This window comes from Sturnira hondurensis, unplaced genomic scaffold (assembly GCF_014824575.4).
Source record: "Sturnira hondurensis isolate 20B ecotype Veracruz unplaced genomic scaffold, ASM1482457v3 Scaffold0005279, whole genome shotgun sequence".
NCBI lineage: Eukaryota > Metazoa > Chordata > Mammalia > Chiroptera > Phyllostomidae > Sturnira > Sturnira hondurensis.
In genome coordinates, this window is record NW_028077910.1 from 8,917,689 (window position 1) to 8,930,694 (window position 13,006).

The window sequence follows — 13,006 nt, forward strand, 5'->3', positions numbered from 1 at the left end:
GATTCTGTAACAAGCAGAGCTTCAGCCCTGAGAAAAAGACAAGTAAGCAAACACTGAGTGAAAATGAGGGGGTCCCTGGGAGTATTCATGTTCCTCATATGGTAATGTCCATCACAGCCTCTCGTCTGAAATCTAAAGAGAGGAAACTAAAAATGAAGATCATATTCCTGAAAAAGACTCTATTTCTCTTCCCCTAAAACCATTCTATACCAACTATTTGGGAGACTTGGATGAGAATTTAAATTTCTGTCTAAGTTGCACCTGAGACTGTTTTATAATCATCTCCACACAGTCGAAGGTTTGGGTTTTCTTCCCTGAAGGAGCTTCATACTTGGAATATTGTGTTTTGGTGCCACCTGGTGGATCATTTGCGGATTAGCAGGTCTCTATCTTCACCCAATCTCATTCCGTGGGCAAGAAGGAAGAATAATAATACCTGTCTCACAGAGTTGAGAAGAATAAATCACGTAGTCACGTAGTCCAGATGAAGCATTCGGTAAACCCTCAGTCCATACTAGCTTTCATCACCACCCACAATTGAACTCTGTTGTAACACACCGTCACCCATGGGTGTCAGCTCCAGACGTATCCGCTCTCTGAGCCACCTGAGCTAATCCTCCTCACCTGCCAAAAGCTTGATTCAGACGCCGCCTTCCTCCGCCGGTCTTCCATGCCCCTTGCACAAAGATCCGCCTGTATTTAGTTAACGTATCTTATGCTGGCACACCCTGTGAACACATACATGGCACTTGCAATAGGTACGTGGAACAAGCATCAGATTGTCCATTTTTAATAAAAAAAAAACACTTAAAATGTGTCTATAGTACAAAGGGCGTAATTTGGAACTAGATAAATGTCTTTTTGTGTGTAATCTTCCCTCAAATGGGTTATTTCTAACTATAGTAATAATAATGGCATGTGTGTGTGTGTGTGTGTGTGTGTGTGTGTGTGTGTTATGCTCGCTGTATGCCAGCATGGAGCTGTTTTAAAGCCTACTTCAGAGGACCCTCTGGGGAAGTAATAGCGCAGCAAGCAACCGAGGGGGCATTGTGGACCACCGCGAGAACAGAGAAAAGAAGGCTGAGGGAGGAGGTGGCAGGCTGGAGGGCAACGCACCGCTTGCACGGTTGGACCATCCCAGCAGGGCCCCCGGAAGCATGTACAAAAATGGCCAAGGAACGGTCCACGTTCAACCACCTCCCAGGTGGGCCACGGCCTCTTACAGCAGAACCAACCGAGTGAGCGCTTTCCTCCCCTCCCTTCCCGTCTGCCGGGTGGGAGACAGATCTAACTTTAAATTGGGATTTTCTATTGTTATATGGGGTCAGACCATTTTCAGAATTGCGGTAGTGTCAGCAACCTTGAATATCCGGAAAACTTCTGAGGACCTAAGCGAAGCAGAAAATTAATTGATCTGCCTGCATTTTCAACCAGCAGCAGCAGGACTTCCCTACCAGAGACACTTTAAAAAGACAGCGAGAGACTGTCTTAGTGGAGACAGTTTCCCGGTGGTGTCTCACGAGTCCTCCTCGTTCAGCGTACCACAATCCACGTGGGATTTTCTTTTATCGTCGCAGCACTGTGAGGCCACCTTAGTACTATGCAGCACTGTTCCCATGTTAACAATGGGGAAACCTGTATTGGGAGTTCACGTAACTCTCCTCAAGAGGCACAGCAAGTAAATGTGAGATTTGTGATTTGAACTCAGTATTCGAAAGCAGGTTTTGTTTAGCCACGCTGCTGTAGGTGCCTCGATATGTTGTAATGTTCTCTTACGCAAGCACATTTAATATTTTACACTTATTTTCTATTCCCATCGTTTCCCCTCCTCCTTTGAAATGGGGTGCTGCACCAACGTTCATTTTATTAGCTCCCCCAAATCCCGGTACCTGGGATCCCTCCGCCCCCACCCCCACCCCCACCCCAGCACCTTCGAAGCCACGCCTCTGCCCCCCCGCTCCCCCCCCCCGCCCCTCTGCCCACAGAGGGGCTGCGGAGGGCTGTGCACAAAGAAATGTCTCACCACAAAATGATCTTGCTTCTGAAGCCCGGAAAACCCCTCTCTTTGGTCAGGAAAATTACCTCTCTGGCTAATCCTGTTCTCCTCCGTAGGCTAGGGTGAGAAGTTCTTTGTATTGAAAGGTTGGATTTCCAGATTTCCCTTAAAAAAATGGAAGTCTGGTCTCCATAAGTTCACATCCCAAATAACAAAAGCTGGGGCCTTACTGCCTTCTCTACCCAAAACTCCACTCCTACCAGCTCATCCAGCATGCCCCTCCATCTCTGTATCTCTCAGACCCTTCCAAGAGTTTGGATTTGTTAACCTTGGCTTTAGTTTTGGGGAACAATACCCAGGGAAGTTTGCTGTGACTTCTTCTCTGGAACGTGTCATATTCATCTCTGGCAGGGCTGACGCAGAAGAAGTTACATGCCTGTCTGGGTGACCAGGTGGGTGGAGAAGGGACGTGACAGGGAAAACAACCTTCACATTTTATCCATTTGTTACTTCTTCCTAGGAGAAAAAGTTGATTTCCCTTCTTGTACAACCCAGTTGGCTGTTTGAAATACAAAGAGAAAAGAAAAGAAAAAGAGAGAGAGAAGAAACCCCCCCGAAAGTTGTGGCCAGTTACATTCCACATTGTACAATGCATAAAATAAGCATTCAGAAGGACACACTGAATCAAGTCACCCTACTGTCCCCAAGTAAATTAGTGCAGAGATATGCATGATCAACATCCATGCCTGAACACAAATAAGAATTTGTTCAAGAAATTTTCGTTGTACCTAGACTCACTCGCACTAACAAGTTTGCCAACTCCCATCCTTTGGAACCGCAAAGTATGCAACTATGAAAGACACATTTGATGGATGGCTAAATAATTAGTTCTCTGGGCCCTAGAACATTATTAAAGGGAGTCTTTAGAAAGCTGTCACTTTATCCCAGTGTGCCACCTATACAAATCAAATTCACACAGAGTAACAAAAGAGTTTTGAAGAGAAAATTAGCTAACCTGCCAAAGGGACTTACCTGCCAGCTCCCGTATTTAGCATTGTGAAGTAGGCTTTTGACCAATGTCCTTTCACCAAAAGAGACCTTAGTGCCGGCAGCATATTCTACAATTAGTATTTTAAAATAATGTGAACTTTGCTTAGCTTTTTATATTGGATGGAAACATTTCTACGAGGTACTTTACACCTATTTGAAATTTTATTTCATTATGCTTCACATATGTGAGTATATATAGTGAAACCTGGCAAAGAGAACATTTCTATAGAAGAATGGATTTTTACCCTACTTTCTTACCAAAAAAAATTTTAAGCCTTTTTCCAAAAAGGCTCTCTTGAGTCTGTATGTAAAACCCAGGTGCTTTCCCTGAGTAGGCCTTGGCTAGGCCCCACTCTGCCAGGCTGATGAGCCTGTCCAATATAGCCTGCACTTAAGTCTTCGATGTGCATGTACCACAGCTTATTTATTGCAGTGGGTGAAATACTTTTAAACTCCACTCTTTATAGAGGGAGCAGTTTCCCTTGAAGAGCAAGAGTGTTATCAGCCTGAAAATTAAAAGATGTGGCGATCTAAACATAGCACAGTGGTGAAAAGAGAGAGTTCTGAGGTCGCACTGCCTGGGTCCGAAGCCAGCTCTGCATGTGGCAGCTGTGTGACTTCAGGGAAGTTCCTTAACTCCTCTTCGCCTCAGCTCTCTTAGCTTTAAACACTGGTTGCTAATACACACACAGTCCTAGAGTGTTGCAGATTCAATCCTTACACTGTATGATTTAAGATGAAGTCAAGGGCAATAATGAGGCCCAGTAGAAAAATGTATACATGTGCACAAACTCTTTGTGCAATTTGACATGATATTTTTTTCTCCTTAGTGAGAAGGAAATGGCTTATTCATCTTTGTTCAATGGAGGCTTTTAAGTTAGTGTGTAATGTTAGTCCAAGAATAATTTCTTCTAGGAGTGAAGCTACTGCCATCGCCCTGTGGTAGCACATTTCCGTGTACCCGTGTTTTCAAGAACAGAGTAGTTATTGTTCCTAGAGAGTTGACAAAGTTCTTCTCTTCCTGTTGGTTTCAAGAAGATCCACACTCAGTGAAATGTGTCTATGTATTGTCTTCTGTGTGCTCTGTACTATCTGGGGATTATGTTTTATATTTCATAGGTCATCCTTCCTTCAAGATGAGAGCCATCTGGTCCAGAGGTAGGTGAACTCCTGCCCTTGGACCAAATGGAGCTCACTGCCTGTTTTTACATAGCTAAGGAGGTAAGAATATTTATATTCCTCAGTGTCTATGTTATATTTTTAAACATTTTATTTTTAACTTATTTCCACTTATTTTTAAGGGTTTTTTTTTCCTTTCACCCACATCTTTCTCCCCTTTGGCGACCATTAGCTTGTTCTCTGTATCTATGGGTCTAATTTGTTTTGTTTCCTTTGTTCATTTGTTTTATTTATTTTTTCTTGCATTTCACATATAAGTAGAAGCATGTGGTATTTGTCCTTCCCTATCTGATTTATTTCCCTAACATACCCTCTAGGTCCATCCATGCTATCACAAATGGGGAGATGCCAGTCTTTTTTTATTGCTGAGTAGTGTTTCGTTGCATACATTTACCACCCCGTTATCTGTTTGCCGGCCAATGGACACCTGTGTTGTTTCCGTACCTTGTCTGAGAGCCCTGCGATATCTCCAGGATCCGCAGGATCAAAAGTGCTGGTGAGCACCATCGTTTGCATTTACACCCACCCTGACAGGGCAGGTGGGAGCTCTCTGCAGGTGCTTGTTCGATCTGCAAGGCCACTGCTGTTTGTTTCTGGCCCCGTCGCCTGGAACCTATTTTGTCTCCAAACAAAAGGCGGGCGTGGGATCCGCAGGGCCTCACTACACCTACGTGGTCTCCAGCGTCAGAGCCACTCCATCCAGCAGGCTGGGGCCTTGGATGCCGCAGGAACCCGCTCTGTTCCGATCCCCTGCCAAAGCCACGCAGCAGTCACGGCTGACACAGAAGCTGTTTTTGAAAAGCCACATTTTCAAGACTGAGAAAAATAGGTATTTTGTCTAATTTATATAAATAAAGATAGAAAGTCCCATAAAATGAGAAGACAGAATAATATCCCTCAAATGAAGGAACAAAAGAAATGCCCAGCAAAACCCCCGAATGACATAGAGATTAGTAATTCACCCGATAAAGAATCCAAAATAACGAACGTAAGGTGGCTTCACCAAATTCGAGAATGGAACAGAAGAACCTGCGGAGAACTTCACCAAAGAATTAGAAAGTAAAAAAACCAAGTACAGTTGAAGAATATAATCATTGATATGAAAAATACTCTAGAAGTATTTTTCTAATACTTCTAGAGTATTAGAAATTAGCTAATACAGAAAAATAGATCAGTGACCTGAAAGACAGACTAGTGGAAAACAACCAATCAGAACAACAAAAAAAGAAAGAAAGAATTTTAAAAACTGGAGATACTTTAAGAGATGCTGGGGCAGCATCAAGCACACAAACACTTATACTGTAAGAATCCAAGGAGAAGGAGAAAGAGGAGAAGAAAAGGAAGAAGAAGGAGGGGGAGGGGAGAAGGAGGGGAAAGAGGGAGAGGCAGAGGAGAAGGGAAAGGAGCAGAAAATTTATTTGAAGAAAAAAATGGCTGAAAACTTTTCTGACCTGGGAAAGGAGATAGACAATCAGGTCCCGGGGGCACGGAAAATTCCAAATAATGTGAACCTGGAGAGAGCCATGTCAAGACAGACTGTAATTAAAATGGCTAAAGTTAACGATAAAGCAACAATTTAAAGGCAACAAGAGGAAAACAAGTTACATACAAAGGAAATGACATAAGGTTATCAACTGATTTTTCAGCAGCAGCTTTAAAGTCCAGAAGAGAGTGGCAGGACATTTCTAAAGTCCTGAAGGAAAGGAACCTACAACCTAGAATAATTTACCTGTCAAGGTTATCATCCAGAATCAAAGGAGAGATTAATAGTTTCCCAGACAAGCACAGCCTGAAGTAGTTCATCACGATTACACAAGTTTTACAAGAAATGTTAAAGAGTCTTCTTTAAGCAGGAAAAAAAGGCCATAACCAGAAAAATGTATATGCACAGGGAAAAATCTCATAGATAAAGGCAAATATTTAACAGCAAATCAGCCAATTAGAATGCTACTACAAAGGTAAAAAGACAAAAGTACCAAATTTAAGTCACACTACTATAAGTCGTTAGGAGATACACAAAACAAAATTGTCTATAATATGACATCAAAAATAAAGAGCTTGGAATGGGGAGTAAAACTGTAGCCCTTTTAGAATATATTTGAATTCAAATGACTATCAGCTTTAAAACAGATTTCTATAGCTACAGAATTTTATACAGAAACCCCACAGTAACCACAAACAAAAAATCTACAAGAGATATACAAAACATAGAGAGGAAGGAAACCGAACAACGTACTAAAGAAAGCCAGCAAAGCACAAGGGAAAAGATCAAGAAAAGAAGAAAGGAACAGAGACGAATGGTTTTGGTTAAATGGGAAGAAAAAAATCTAAAGAAGAATAGTATTCTGTGACACATGAAAATTTTACTACACCAAAGTTTAAGTATCCATACAAAGTGTTACTGGAATGCAGCCATGCTAATTCCTCTACATTCTGTCTATCGTCCTGGCTGCTTTTGTGCTCCAACGGCAGGGCCGGGTCGTTAGGCGGGCATCATACAGCCTACAAAGCCGATAATGCTTAATGCCTGGCCCTTTAAGAAAATGTGGCTGATCCTCCCTGTCTCGCTTTAATCTTGCCCAGAAAGAAAGGAATATTGGCCCTCTGACAAGATCATAGCCAAGGTTCTTCTCAGCAGAGGATAAACCAGTATTTATCTGAAGACTGTAGAGTAATCTTCTGTTTCAAGACAAGAGAAAAGAAAAACACCAGTTATTCGCCAACTAAGAAACCGCACTTAAGGATTTCTCATCATAAGACCTTTTGCAGACTGTCTTATAGTGGTAGTTTGGTCCTAATTATACTAAGTGGAGGCTTATTTTAGTGGTTCCATTGTAATATTATACAGGCAGCAAGTCAGAAATTCAGGCCATCGAGGCCAAACCCAAGCCCACCTCCTATCCCAGGCAGGCAGTTGAAGACCTGTTAAATGTTTGCCGGGTTCACACCTCTTCTGAGAAAGCGGTGTTGAGAATTCCTCCCACGGAGGAACTGCCCTGTGGGTGTCATTTAGCATTCATCAACCCGCCTCCTACTCTGCTCCTGACGTGCTCTCGGCTCTGAGCACGCAGGGATGAGCAGCGGAGTGGTGTCCTTCCTCTCACGGAGCTTAAAACGCAGTGCGGGAGACAAGCAGTGAACAAATGAGCAAATAAGGAAATGCTGACGGGTGCTACAGAAGCATAAGATATAAAATACTTTATGACCACTTAAAAGGGGTACGTAGGATGGTCAAATTCATGGAGAGAGAAAGGGAATGGTGGTTTCCAGGGCCAGGAGGGGCAGAGAGGGGCAATGGAGAGTTGTTAGGTGATGAACATGTAGAGTTTCAGTTTTGCAAAATAAAAGGACTCTGAAGATGGGTGTTGGTGATGGTTACACACAGCATGAATGTGTTTAATATCACTGAACTGCAAACTTAAAATGGTTACAATAATATAGATCTTATGTCATTTGTATTTTGCTGTAATTTTTTAAATGAGTGGAGAAAACCATTAGAGATAAAGAGAAGGTCCTAAAAACTTCAATAATGACAACAAAGGACATCCAATTTCTCATCAGGAACACTGAATACTAGAAGGCAATGAAGAAAAACATATTCAAAATTCTGTGCTGAATTGTTTTCAACTTACTCTTCTATATTCAAACAAATTATTATCTAACCATAAATGTGGAAAAGGTCTCTTTCAGACCAACATTCAGATATGCACACATACAAGGTGTAGTGATGGTGGCTGGCTAAATGGCTGCTGTTAATGTATTTCCACTTTTTAAAAAATATTTTGAATAGGCAGTTCATTTGCATGATTCAAAGTCAGGCTATATGAGGAGAAACCATAAATCTCCCCCTGCAATCCACATGTCCATAGTCTCAGGTCTCACTCTTCCTTCCCAACTGTTAAATTCTCATGTAACTTCCAGAGTTTCACTATGCATACATATATAAGCAAATTTCAATGTAGGCTCTTTCTTCCTATTCTCTTCATTTCAATGATTGGTTTAAAAGGGCCTGAGCAGCAGATACGAGGTAGGAAAGGCCTGAGTAGCCGTAGAGTGAGCCACGTGAAGACTGAGGAGAACATTCCCTGGAGAGGAAGAGAGAGACCAGAGGACCCACTGCAGGAACTGAGGTCACGTGTTTAAGGCTCAAAGGGAAGGGCAGAGATGGGTGCAGAGCGAATGCGGGAGAGTGCAACAGGGGAAAACACACACAGGGAGAAAGAGGCCAGGGACTCCACCCAGAGCAAGAGCTGACAGCTGTCCAGCCCTGACTTCATTGAGAAACTGCCGGCCTGCCATGGTCGCCAGCCCTGCCCACCCCCATAGAGACCATCATGATAGTTTGGCCTAAAATAGGATCCCTCGAACCCCAATTTGTTCCAGGAAATTGTAAGCCTCCACCCCTAGCACTGAACACTTCTTTCTCACTTGCCCCCTTAAAGCCAACCAAGAAATGTGACTGAAGTCCAAACAGAAAGATTCTGCCACTTCTAAAAATCCACCTTAATAGAATGCTTGCCAACCAGAGACTGGGATTCCTCTTTTTTTCTATAAACGTATTCTCCTCCCTACCACCTTAGAACTCCTGCTCAAATGAAGGTGATGACGGAAGGGAGCCCAGACCCACGATGTGAATGAACAGCCTTTGCTGCTGTTGTCCTAACACAGTTTTGTCTTTGACATTGTGAAACTGCTATACCTCTGGCCTAAGTGCAGGGCCCTACCTTACCCCAGCTCCTAAGTTGGAGAGGGAAGAGGGGAGGGAGAAATCTGCAGGTTTTTATTTTATTTTATATTACTTTAATTTAATATTACCTTAGTATTATTCATACTAAAGTAATGTTACTTTATTTTATATTACTTTAGTATTATCCATACTCCTCAAACTCTACTATCTCCTAATATGTTTCCAAATATTTATTTTATTTTAGTTCCAAATTTGGCATTTAGAGGAGTTCATCTCTTTTTTCTTTCAGGCTGAAGACCTCACTTTAGTCCAATACATACACAGACATAAACTCATGAGACTTTCTAAGCTTCATTTAAATGGTTCTCTGATGTGGTTTCCATAAAGCAATATTATGACTCAGTGTGCATATTTAGAGAAATTATGATGATTTATTTGAAAATTCTAATTATAGTTTAAATGACCTAATTGCCATTTAGAATCAGGCACATTATACACACAATTCAATACACTTGTTTCAAATTTTGCCAAGGATTAAAATAAATTGTATAGCACGTAATTGCACCTTAATTATTTCTGTGATTGGTTTCCAGTTTACTATTTCTCTTTATAAATTATCTTTTTTATTCTTAGTATCTTTGTTTGATAGAAGAATAGAGATGAAAAGATGAAACTCTTTAAATGTGTTTATTATACACACAATGCATACTTATGAAAATTTAAAACAGTATGAAAGTTGGTAAAGTAGGAGGGAAAATGTGTCCCTGTCATCATGAATTTTACTCCCATGAGGTAATCAAGATACAGTATGTGTGTATGTGCATGCACATATGTGTTTAGAAAAAAATCAAGGAGACTTCGTGAAGAGGTTAGCCGACTGCAAAATTAAAGGGAAAACAGTCCACACAAGACTGCCCTCCCTTCTGAAAGCAGTTGCAAGTTTCTGGGGATCCCGAAGCCAAGGTCAGGTTTGTTCCTCTGCTACAAGGACTCACTGAAAGCTGTTATACTCACAGTTACAGTTTATTTGAGGGAAAGGGTATAGTTGAAAATCAACAAAGGGATGAAGCACCTAGGGCAGAATCCAATGAAGTACCAAACATGAAGCTCCCATTGTCCTCTCTCCACGGAGCCAGAACACATCCATTTCTAGGCATCACTGTGTGACAATGCACACAGAATATCACCAAGGAGGGGACTTTATCTAAGCTCCGTGTTCAGAGTTCGTATTGAGGCATCATTGATAGGTCCATCGCCCTCATGGCTGAACTCAGCCTCAAGGTTGTCTCCCATGGCATAACCCTAAATATGATTTGGGGTGTTCTGGTGTGGGCAGCCCCCCACCCTAAGACTATCTAGGCATAGCCGGCTGCTACCACATATTGTACCGTTAGAGGACCTGGTGAACCAAGGCCCAGGAGAACAAAGACACTCTTATCAGGCCTGCCATTCTAGGGGCTTAACAATTACCTTCAGAAGTCAAGGTCAAAGACCAGAGATCTTTTGGGTCAAGGTTAAATTCTTTACGCCATGGGCTTCCATTAGAGGAGTAAAAGCATCCAAACTGATTTCAGACATTAGTCCACAATGACCCTTGAAGGAGGGAACTGTCTTCTTGCTACTGGACAGAGCGTCAGGGACGGCGGGGGAGAATAGAAACTATTCGTTCTGTGCTTCTGCTGTTTGCTACTGCTGGTCTCTGTTTCATTTGACTCCCTTTCTCTTTTGTTCTGCCTCTTCCAGTTCACTGCTCTTTGTTTCCATGATGAAAATGTAACTCAGTGCTAGGAACCACCTGTCGGATGCCCCAGAGATGGGTGAAGGAGTGAAGCTCCCATTTGGTATTGGTTCAATACTGATAGACTGTGTTCGCCTATTCAATATAAAAGAATATCCTTTTTTTCAAGGAAGACAATCTGTTTCCTTACCTCTCCACTGACCCCATTTTTTTCTTGAAGACTAGATCTCCCAGCAAATTGGGGTTTTTTTCTTGCTTTTTATGGAGTGCAGAGAAAAATAGCACTTTGTTGAAGTAAAGTCAACAGCTCAGATATGTGGGAACTTGGCCCTGACTCTTACTCTCCGACTCAAACGACCAGTACCATCTGGCAGTGATGGCCCCTAAAGCACATCTCATTCGAAGGGGTAGTGGCCACTCCACTGTAGCTGACGGTCACATGGAGAAAATGAGAGAGCAGGTCCCAGTCAAGGTAGAAAATCTGAGACCACTCTACTAATGTCTTCGTTTGTGTGAAATTCAAACTAGGATACAATGAACTATTTTAAAGTGAACAATGTAGTAGCATTTAATGCATTCACAAGGTTGTGCAATCACTTCTTCTACCTGGTTGCAAAGTACCTACAATGCTCCGGAATAAAGTCCTGCACCCATTGAAGAGTCACTTCCATTCTTCCCTCCTTCCAGACACTGGAAAGCACCAATGGATATTATCTGTACTGGATATTACCTATACTAGATAAATGGAATCACAGAATATGTGATCTTTTGTGCTCAGCCTCTGAAATCACTCCATTTTAAATGTGGTCACAATGCTAAAAAAAAAAAAAAATGCACAATAGTACTGGGTTAGAGAAACCAAATACTCGTTAGGGTGGGTGTAGCCCGCCTGGCTGCTAGTTCACAGTCTCTGCCCTCCTACAGAAAGTGAGAGGAGGGGCCAGAGCTAGAAGGTTGATGGGGAGGGAGGGGCCTGGCAAAGGTGTTCTCTAGGAAGGCAAGAAATTGGGCAGGGCCACCATGATTCATAAATCCAGTCAAAGACACGGAAACCTACAGAGAGCTTTTCAGAAGCATGGTTTACATTGGCGAGCCAAGTCCAATGTGTTAGAAAGGCTTAGAAAGTAGAGAATAGAGAGACGTTCTCTAAAGTTGACAATCAAGTAGACGCCAGGCTTTAAAAGTGTGGAGGATTGAAAAGGAAAGTTATGTATAAAATAGAAACGTTAGGGATGATGACAACTGGAGTTCAACCTGAAGTACAGCTTTACTCTGATAATTTTTAGTTTCAGTTTCCCCATCAAAAAAAATGAGAATAATTACCTATTGTGTTGGATTGTTATCAGAATTATAAACATTGTTTATAAAAGATCTGGGACAAAATAAAAATCAAGTATGAACTATTGTAACAATGAGGCCGTTATCAACAAACAGTTTAAACGACTAATCTCAGGATACATATTTGCCCTCTGGATAGCTGGGCACCCACAGAGTCCCACCCGGGGAAGGCGGAGCCTCCACCGGTTTAGTAGATTCTCATGATAAGATAGAGATGCGTCTTAGAGACGTACACGGTGCAGCTTTGCCGCTCGTTTAGGGAAATCGTCACAGGCTTTTAAAATAAACCTAACATAGTTTCACTCGTTGGAAAGGAGTGAAAGGAGGCAGCGGCACAGTGTGACACCACGCAGCCCTTCTCGGTTGTGGAAATGGCCGTTACGGAGAGATCACGCCTGTCGACCTCTCATGGCCAGCTGGACAGACCCCAGCTTTAGAAGTTCAGCTTCTGTGTCCCACAAAGTAGTTCAAATTGTTGTGCTTTTTCCATAAAGTCCTCTCTGCCAAACAAAGGGTAAAGGTTCAGGGGTACTTGTTGGCTTGACAAAACTTAGATTTAACATTAAAACACATTTTTAGTAGTATGCTTAGCCGGCAGAGCAGATACCAAGATCGCCCAGGAGGTGGTTTTCCCGGGACAAGGCTTATCCATGGTACTGCGGATGTGCTGACCCCTGCGATTTCCCCAAATGTGGGAAACTTTACTGCAAAACTCGTGGTACTGGGGGCCTGGGTTCTTGCTCTTCCCTGATAAAGAAAAGGAAAAAAAAAAACATTTTGAGTAATTATCTCCACTTTTAAGAGTAATTGAGAATTAAATCAACACCTCAATAACAATAATAATAAAACATTTTGGTCCATTTAAGACCAATTTTACATCATAAAGACGGTAACCAGAGGGGAGAGGGAGGGGGGGTAACGGGAAAGAAGGGGGAGGGGCATCAAGAAACAGTGTAAAGGACCCATGGTCAAAGCCAAAGGGGAGTAGGATTGAGGGTGGGAGGGAAAGGACAGGGCA

The 13,006-nt window shown here is 42.3% G+C and overlaps 1 non-coding gene across 1 annotated transcript; it reads left to right on the forward strand.

Moving 5' to 3' along the window:
• The first annotated feature begins 12,571 nt into the window (after positions 1 to 12,571).
• On the forward strand, positions 12,572 to 12,738 carry LOC118987549 (U1 spliceosomal RNA). Its single transcript, XR_005066601.1, has one exon. It is a non-coding gene; the product is annotated as a U1 spliceosomal RNA (small nuclear RNA).
• The last annotated feature ends 268 nt before the right edge of the window (positions 12,739 to 13,006 follow it).